We start from the raw sequence: 9,715 nt of genomic DNA on the forward strand, positions 1-9,715 counted from the left end.
AACCGCCACTACGTAGAGGGGGAGGAGCAGGACGGAGGATCCGGAAATGGCGTCGCGGGACCGGAAGTAGGCCGGGGCCTTGCGTCACCTCCCACTCACCCCCAACACATCCGGCCTGCCGCCCGCGTGAGCGAGCTCCCGGGCGGCTGCCGCGCCGTACAGTCGGGGTAAGTGTTGTCAAGAAAGAAATGTTCAAACTTTTTTAATGTTTTTTTTGGTTCTAGAGAGAGAATCACGGGTTTCATGAGTTTATTTCAGCTAAACTGACAATTGCTGGGAAGCAAAACACGCTCAGGAAAACGGCACTTTGAACCTTATTTTTTACAATTAGAGGACGTTAGGTTGGCTACATGAACCCCATTGCTGACAGAGTAGGGAGGCGGGAGAAAGCAACGGGAGCCTCTGGGATGGGGTAAGCAGTGAAGTGAGACGCATGCTGCTTTTATGAAGGCGGTGCAGGGTGGTGAGCGTCAGCTACTAACAAGGACGAGAGGCTCTGTGGTCTGCTCTGGTGGATGACCTGAGGGCTGCGGAAAAGGGAAGTTTCTTAGTTATCGCCAAGGCACGTTATCAGGTCTGTTATCCCTAGATGTATAAACAACAGACTGGCTCTGTTAGGGGAAAATCGTTTAAAGGTTTTAATTTCACACCAACCTGAGTTTGTGAGGCCGCCATGCAGGACCCCTGCCCGCCCCCGTCAGCTTGCAGGTTTAGCATGTGGCCCCTTCAGTGCAGGAGCTATGTTACTCAGCCAAAGTTCATTCCCACGCTTACACTCCGTTTTGCAGAAATGGAATCAGATTGCATGAGAGCTTTTGTACATGGTCATTTTAACAAGATTTCAGAGACGTTTTTCCAATAAATACTCGTTTACAAAATTGTTTTGCCTTTTTTTTTTTTTTTTATAACTTTTCGTAGCCTGCCCTAGGATGCTGATTCTGGGTCTTGGTTGCACGTTCCAAGCCCTGAGATGTCTTAGTGCCTAGTCCCACCCCCAGAGATGACCACTGTTGACTCAGGGATTCCAAAACAAAAAGCAAAAACACCACTGCAAGTGACAGTGGCATTTCCCAGACTTGCTCAGGTCCTTCCTAGACCTCCAGGAGCCTGCAGGCATTTCTCTCAGCAGTGATTCATTTCCATCAGGCCAGGTTTGGAAATCCAGTCTGCACTCAACAGTGCTCAGTAATTACCAACTTAAGTGCACCTTCTGAAGTTAAATTGAAGCAGTGGAAATTGCTGGGTCATGAGGTATACATATCTTTAAGGCTTCTTCAGTTACTTGATAGATGCCCTTCAGAAAGATCCTGCCAATTAACATTCAGCTGTTAAAAAAAATTCAATCCAGTGAATTTGAAGATCTAATTGCCTTTTTTTAAATATATTTTTTTATTGATTTCAAAGAGGAAGAGGGAGAAACATCAGTGATGGGAGGGACTCATTGATTGACTGCCTCCTGCATGCCCTCCACTAGGGACCGAGCGTGCAACCCAGGTATATGCCCTTGACCAGAATCAAACCTGGAACCCTTCAGTCCGAAGGCTAACACTATCCACTGAGCCAAACTGGCTAGGGCCTAATTGGCTTTTTGAAGGATCAATAAATTGGACAGTATCCCATCTAATCTATCTAATAAAGAGGGAATATGCTAATTGACCCTCATGCCATTGCAAAGATGGCGGTGCCCACAGCCAATTAGGAGGGGATATGCTAATTGACTGCCCTGCCCTCAAAGATGGTGGTGCCCACAGCCACAAGATGGCAGTGCCCTGTCTCCTCAGCCCTGCCAGGGTAGCAGGCAAACGGTAAGGCTGGGCCTGTCCCCAGGCAGACCCAGCCGCTCAACACACCTGCCTCTGGAGTTCCCCAGACCCCTCAGCCTCCTCCCAGGACGGGCCCGAGGCACAGGCAAGCCTCAGATGGTGGCTGCCCAGCCACCCAGGGCTGCCCGAGGCTTAGGTAACCAGGGCTGGCTGAACCTTGTGCTGCTGACAGTGGCAGCGGGTGTGATGGTGCGTCACCTTCCCCAGATCACCGGCTTCATCTCCTGCCCCTGAGGGCTCCTGGACTGTGAGAGGGGGCAGGCCGGGCTGAGGGACCCCCTCTACAGTGCATGCATTTTCATGCAATAGGCCTCTAGTGTATGTATAAAGAGGTAAGAAGCAAATTAGCCAGGACACCATAATATCATGACCAGCTCAGGAGGAGGTGCATGTGCGGAAGGGCGGGAGGGGACTGCTTGCACTGAGGCAAGCCATGGATGGCTCAGCCAGAGAGGAGAGGCAGGAATGTGTGCCCCAGCCGCAGCTACCACCAGCCCCAGCACACCCACCTCCGTGCGTGAGCTGTAGGAGAAACACCTTTTTCGATTGCTCATTGGCTAAGCTCCTGGTATGCCACTCGCAGCGTTCTTGATAACTTGGTGATAAGAATCCAAGAAGGTGATCTAGGGCTTTTCCACCACACTCCTGGAGGAAAAATGAAGGTCCACTGCTGGAGGGGATAAGAAATGTCATATCCTGCCCTAGCCGGTTTGGCTCAGTGGCTATAACCTTGACCTGCGGACCACAGGGTCTGGGTTCTATTCTGGTCAAGGGCATGTACCTAGGTTGCAGGCCCCTCCCTGGCCGGGGCCCAGGTCAGGGCTCACGCAGGAGGCAACCAATCTAAGTGTTCCTCTCACATTGATGTTTCTCTCTGACTATCCCTCTCTCTTCAACATTCTCTAAAAGTCAATGGTCACATCCTCAGGTGAGGATAAAAAATAAAAAGGCCGAAACCAGTTTGGCTCAGTGAATAGAGCGTTGGCCTGCAGACTGAAGGGTCCCGGGTTCGATTCCAGTCAAGGGCATGTACCTTGGTTGCGGGCACATCCCAATTGGGGATGTGCGAGAGGCAGCTGATTGATGTTTCTCTCTCATCGATGTTTTTAACTTTCTATCCCTCTCTCTCTTCCTCTCATTAAAAAATCAATAAAATATATTTTTTAAATGTCATATCCTATGAAAGATACGTCTTGAAAATGCCTAAAGAAAGTCGTCATATTTTGTGGTTAAGGGACTGGACTCCATGTTGATGAAAACACCTTGGTGGCTGGCAGTATCACAGCAGCAGCAGGGTGATGGGGGTGGCACCTTTCCCTGATCAGCCCGCAAAGGGAGGCTGTGGCGAGCGGGCCTAAGCCATCAGCAGGACATCCCCTCAGGGCTCCCAGACTGTGAGAGGAAGCAGGCTCGACTGAGGAACCACCCCCCTGCACGAATTTTGTGCATTGAGCCTGTTGTCCTATATAATAAAAGGCTAATATGCAAATTGTCCCTATAGGCAGGAATTGGACTGACCAGAAGTTAGATGTGCACAGACCACCAGGAGGCAGCACAAAACATGGTGGCACTGGCAGTGGATGTGCTGCCAGCCCCAACGAGAGTAGGACTGAGGCGGGATGGTGGAGCAGGTGAGTGGGAAACAGATGCAAATGGAGGCCCCAGCCAGTGGCTGGGGCAGCAGACAGCCAGGGGGGAGGGAGGCCCTGGCCAGCAACTGCTAGGGACCCTACCCATGCACGAATTTCGTGAACTGGGCCTCTAGTCTATCTACCTAATAAAAGTAACATGCTAATGCCGAAGCCGGTTTGGCTCAGTGGTAGAGAGTCAGTCTGCGGACTGAAGGGTCCCAGGTTCGATTCCGGTCTAGGGCATGTACCTTGGTTGCGGGCACATCCCTGGTGGGGGGTGTGCAGAAGGCAGCTGGTCGATGTTTCTCATCGACATTTCTAGCTCTCTATCTCTCTCCCTTTCTCTCTGTTAAAAAATCAATAAAATATATATATTTTTTAAAGTAACATGCTAATTAACCGTACCTTCACAACACATACCAGCCAATCAGGAGTGAGTATGCAAATTAACCCAACAAAGATGGTGGGTTAATTTGCATACGCAGGCACCAAGCGGCCAGGGGCGGGATAGGATGCAGGATTTCCGCACCACTCCAGGCCTCTGGGCAGCATGAGAAGGCAGAAACGTGGCTCCGGCCAGAGCGAAGGCAGTGCAACAGCCAGGGGAAGGAAGGCCCATTCTTGCACGAATCTTCTTGTGCATCAGGCCGCCTCTAGTGTGTATATAAAAGTCTAAGCAACCTTCAACCAGTAGCTATGACATGCACTGACCATCAGGGGGCAAATACTCAAAGCACAGGCATGGAAACACGGAACACACTGATGAACCTCTGGAGGGAGGGGGAGATGGAAGGGCAGAAAGCGATTAACCAAAGGTCTTATATGCATACAGAGGCCCCAGTGCACGGATTCTCGCACTGGTGGGGCTCCTCAGTGGGGATTGGGCCAAACCAGCAGTCTGACATCCCCTGAAGGGTCCCGGATCCATGCACTCTAGTAAACAATGAGAGTTTGCTCCAAGGACCTGTACAAAATGGAAGGTTTTTCTAGGAAACTCAGTGGGACAAAAAAGTTAGTAGTAAAAAAAAAAACAAAAAGATTGTTTCAGGCAAGCTCACCTGTCATTGGAGAAACGGTGGAAGGGGTCTTATCAACTAATGTTTTCAGATCACATTCCTGAGCTTGCATGGTTTTACTGTTGGTTTAAGATATTACAAAATATTTGCACATTGTGTTACTCCCCCAAAAAAAACTTTTTAAAGAGAAAACTGCAGTCCCAAAATGGCATCACTCATGCTAAAAGCCCATGCTACCAAACCTAGATTTAATATCTGACAATTGTTATTTCAACCTCTCCCAGAAATGTAATTTTAAGTAACGAGTGGAATTTTCTGGTCAAGCACCAGTAAGGTAATGTGTCATTCAATCTTCCATCCCCCATGAAAAGAAGAGGCAATCTGCATAATATACACCTTTCCCATTCCTGCCCCAAAATAAACTTTTATTTACTTTTGTTAATAGTTGCCTTGCCCCACTTTGCTTCCTATAAAAACCTTCCATCTTGTATGGCCCCTGAGAATTCCCTTCTGTCTGCTACATGGGATGCTGCCCAATTCAGTAACCACTGAAGCCAATTAGACCTTCAAGTTTACTCAGGTGAATTTTGTTTTTTAATAAAAATACTTTTTTTTTCTGTAGAAGCATTTTCAAAATTAAGATATCCAGAGCTTCCTGTGAATTCCCTAATCAAACCCAGCAAACTGGGTGGCTTAACTCAACAGAAATGTGTTCTCTCATGGTCTGGAAGCAGGAAGTCTCAACGAAGATGGCAGGAAGCCAGAGAGAGTGCCCGCTAGTCCCCAGCCTCTGCTGGAGGCAGCGTCTCTGCTGGCCCAAGGCTCACAGCTGCACATCCCCGTCCCTGTCTCTGCATCACAGCTTTCTTCCAGGGTTTCCCATGAGGACTCCAGTCAGTGGATGCGGGGCCCACTCTAATCCGGTGTGGCCTCATCTTAACTAATTACACCTGAAAAGACCCCATTTCCAAATAAGGTCACATTCTGAAGTTCCAAGTGGACATGAATTTTGGGGAGAAGCTCTTCAACCCAGTAGAAGCCCTAAGCTCTCATGAACATATGTCTTGGCAGTTCACACACTCCTCTTCTCTTCCCTTGTTTTAATAACCTAAAAGTGGAAGGCCAAAGTGAGAGGCAGAGCATTTGTTTGAGATCAGAAGCAGAGCTATTTGGGAAGCACTGATTTGGCCAGAAACCCAAATGAAGTTTGGGGTAGGAGAGGGGGAGGAGGAGAAGGCCAGGGTCACTATGAGACAGGGAGGGACAACAGTTGCATCAATGAAGGAAGGTTTTCCCCAGGTTCGGATAAGCGAGCATAGTAACGCTGATCCTGAAGGATGGCTCTATTTTTCAGTCCCATAGGTAGTCATCACTCCAGTGATACCTGCTTTCTTGTTACCTTTGCAAACAGTCCTTTGGTCCTCTCTACTCCGCTGGCTGGCAACCCTGACTTGAGCTTGCCAGGTTCTCTCAGGTCTGGCTCTGGAATGTGGTTTCCTGTAGAGTTGGTCGGCTTTCCCCAGCTGGCGCCAGGGGGCGGAGAGCCTGTTGCAGTGCCCTGGACTAGAGCTATCCTTGTATCCTGTGATAAGGGTCGGGTTGCTTATGACACTGAACACATGATGACAGTAGCATCTTTGGCCTAGAATTGTTAATACTAGAAGGAACGTCGGTATTTCAGAGATCTTGGTACTCTGTGGGTGAGCGCCCTTGGGGATTCAGTGTTTCCCCATGCAGTTAGCTGTTTAGGATCTAATGATGCTGCTGCAAATCAGCTGACTTAATTTATTTTTTTAATATCAGAAACATCGATGAGAGAGAAACACTGATTAGCTGCCTCTTGCACACCCCTCACCAGAGATGTGCCCGCAACCAAGGTATATGCCCCAGACCAGAATCAAACCCGAGACCCCTCAGTCCGCAGGCCAATGCTCTATCCACTGAGGCAAACCAGTCAGGGGTCAGCTGATTTAATTTAAACTGTACGTCAGTCCTCAAGATGGAGCTCTCGCTGTGGGGATTCTGTGGCTCAGCACGGCAGTGGTATGCACATCAGTGTCAATCACTGTCTGCTCAGATCTGAACAGGTGATGCTCACACGTTTCCTTTTCTTCCAGGTCAGCCTTCTGAGATGGTCGACAGCAATCCAAGGAAGGCCCAGATTAAAGCATGCACAGCCCTTGCTGGTGTGACTCAGTGGAGACAGTGTCCGGCCACGGACTGGATGGTCCTGGGTTTGATTCCGGAAGAGGACACATACCTCAGTTGCAGGCTCAACTCCCAGCCCTGGATGGGGCACGTGCAGGAAGTAACCAATCAATGAGTCTCTCACATCGATGTTTCTTTCTCTCTGTCTCTCTCCACCTTCCTTCCACTCTCTCTGAAACTCAGTGGGAAAATATCCTCGGGTGAGGATTGACATAAATAAAGCAAGCACGCACAGGCGTCCTGGCTGCCACTGCACCACATGGTGTCACATTCGATGCAGTCATGTTGGCCATGGTGGGCAGCACAAGAACAAGATAATTTTGATCACACTTAACCAAACATGACTCTGACCTCACAGGGCTCATTAACTTCTCTTGTGAATACTAAGTTGGCTTTTATTTTTTTATTTTTATACTGGAGACCCGATGCATGAAATTCGTGCGAGAGTAGGCCTTCCTTTCCCTAGCTGCCAGCACTGGCTTCCCTCAGGCACCCAGGACCTGGGCTTGCTTCCCTCTGGCCTCTGGCAGGCACCTGGCCCCGGCTTTGTTGGGAGGAACATCTGGTCTAATTAGCATATTACCCTTTATTTATTTTATATTTATTTATTTTTAATATATTTTATTGATTTTTTACAGAGAGGAGGGAGAAGGATAGAGAGCTAGAAACATCGATGAGAGAGGAACATCGACCAGCTGCCTCCTGCACACCCCCTACTTGGGATGTGCCCACAACCAAGGTACATGCCCTTGACCGGAATCAAACCCGGGACCTCTCAGTCCGCAGGCCGATGCTCTATCCACTGAGCCAAACCAATCTCGGCAGCAAATTACCCTTTTATTATTACAGATATTTTCATTGATTTCAGAGAGGGAGAGAGAGAGAAACATCAATGATGAGAGAGTAATTGATTGATTGCCCCCTCACGCCCTCCCACTGGGGATCGAGCCTATAACCCAGGCATGTGACCTTGACCAGAATCAAACCCAGGACCTTTCAGTCTGCAGACTGATGCTCTATCCACTGAGCCAAAGCAGCCAGAACTGCACATTTATTAATTTTGTAATTTAGTAGAACCTTTCATCTTAGTCTCTAAATGGCTTGTGGGTACTACATAGGGTATTAAAAAAAAAAAAAAATATATATATATATATATATATATATATATATATACTTACACACACACACACACACACACACACGTACACTTTGAATAATTATAAAGGCAATGTTTATTAAAATACATTTCATTTTCAAAATTGAGCTATCAGATGTTAAAGTGTAAAGTGTATACATTTTGGATGTACATTTCTGAACACATAATAATCTGGCCACTCAGTGTGTGTGTGTGTGTAATTATAGGCTCGGTGCATGAATTTGTGCATGGGTGGGGTCTGGCCAGCCTGGGCAGTTGTCGGGTTTCCTGCTGGTTGAACCCCTTGTCCAGGGGACATTTTGCATGTTAACCTTTTATTATATAGGATTATTATGTGTTCAGAGATCATAATAATCTGGCCACTCAGTGTATGTATATATGTGTGTATACTTTTTAAAAAAATAATATGAGATTCGAAAAAACATTAATATAGTTTTTCTAAATAATTCCACTCTGAAAGTCTATCAGAATTAGAAAACCTCTTTTGGCCGAAACCGGTTTGGATAGAGTGTCGGGCCACCTGGGCGGAGCCGGGGAGCCATTTTCTTTGTTAAGGGGCACAAATATCCCAACTCTTCTGCCCTTGCGATGGCCACGCCCATTCTGGCCAATGTCTCTGCCCCAGGTGTGATTGGCAGCAAGCTCCTTACCTCACCTGCTCTCCTGGCACTTCCCTTTGTTGTGCCACACTCCTGGGGAGGGCATGCCCGTAGTGTCTCTTTGTTGTTAATAACTAGCTGAGTACCGCGAAGCCCTGCAACACAGGCAGAGCCTGCAGTGCCAACAGCTCCTGCGCCGGTTGGTTTCCTGTCCCTCTCAAGTGGCTCAGAAAAACGGAGGCAAAAGAGGGGAGGAGGCGGCTCAGCGGGAACGCTTGGCTTTCTGCCCAGAGATGCAGTCACCTGTGAGCATGTGACTATCAGAAAGCTCTTCACACTGATGCTCCGCACTTCCCTCCAGCTGCTGCATGTGGTCACCGCTCAGGGGGGCTGCTTCTCAGGGGGGCTTGCGGATGGTCTGACCAGCCCTGTGGGGAGGCGGCGCGTGGTGCACAGCGTGGCGGCGGGCCCGTGGGCAGGCCTGGTGCACCCGCTGGCACGGGTCAGGAGGCCTGGGCCCAGCCCTGAGAAGCCTCCGGCTGCGGAAGGAGCCGCGTTTCCCGTTTTGCAAGTTGCTGGCCCCTTTCACCCTCAGTTTCCTTTTCTGGGAAACAAATATCCACAGGAAGCTCTCCCTCGTTTGTCTTGAGAAGAAGGAAAAAGAATTGTGTTTTTTAATAGTGTCAATCTGTGGATTTTTAAGCATAAAACTGGCTTTATTGTTCACCTTCAATCAACTTTTACTTTAAACTTTAAATTACTTCAACTTGACACATAACTAAAATTAATTTTAAGCATTTTAAAAGCCTTCCAATGAAAAAAGGCCAAAACCATGAATATACTGCGAACACCCCTTTCTCTCCTCTGAAGGGAACGGGAGCGCTTTGCTTTGTTTTCAGCAGTGACGGATTGGAGAACCCCCATGCGTTCCCCGCACAGAGTCCCCGCACAGGGTCTCCCCGCACAGCGTCCCCGCACAGGGTCTCCCCGCACAGGGTCTCCGGGCACAGGGTCTCCCCGCACAGAGTCTCCGGGCACAGGGTCTCCGCACAGGGTACCCGCACAGGGTCTCCCCGCACAGGGTCTCCCTGCACAGCGTCCCCGCACAGGGTCTCCCCGCACAGGGTCTCTGGGCACAGGGTCTCCGCACAGGGTCCCCGCACAGCGTCCCCGCACAGGGTCTCCCGGCACAGGGTCTCCCTGCACAGCGTCCCCGCACAGGGTCTCCCCGCACAGGGTCTCCCTGCACAGCGTCCCCGCACAGGGTCTCCCCGCACAGGGT

The 9,715-nt window shown here is 49.3% G+C and overlaps 1 long non-coding RNA gene across 1 annotated transcript; it reads left to right on the plus strand.

Annotated features, from left to right (window-relative positions):
• Window positions 1–51: 51 nt before the first annotated feature.
• LOC311630921 lies at window positions 52–6,934 on the plus strand. Its single transcript, XR_014796480.1, has 3 exons — window positions 52–167; window positions 3,325–3,454; window positions 6,588–6,934. It is a non-coding gene; the product is annotated as an uncharacterized lncRNA (long non-coding RNA).
• The last annotated feature ends 2,781 nt before the right edge of the window (window positions 6,935–9,715 follow it).

Source organism: Pipistrellus hanaki (assembly GCF_964339955.1).
Source record: "Pipistrellus hanaki genome assembly, chromosome: 12".
NCBI lineage: Eukaryota > Metazoa > Chordata > Mammalia > Chiroptera > Vespertilionidae > Pipistrellus > Pipistrellus hanaki.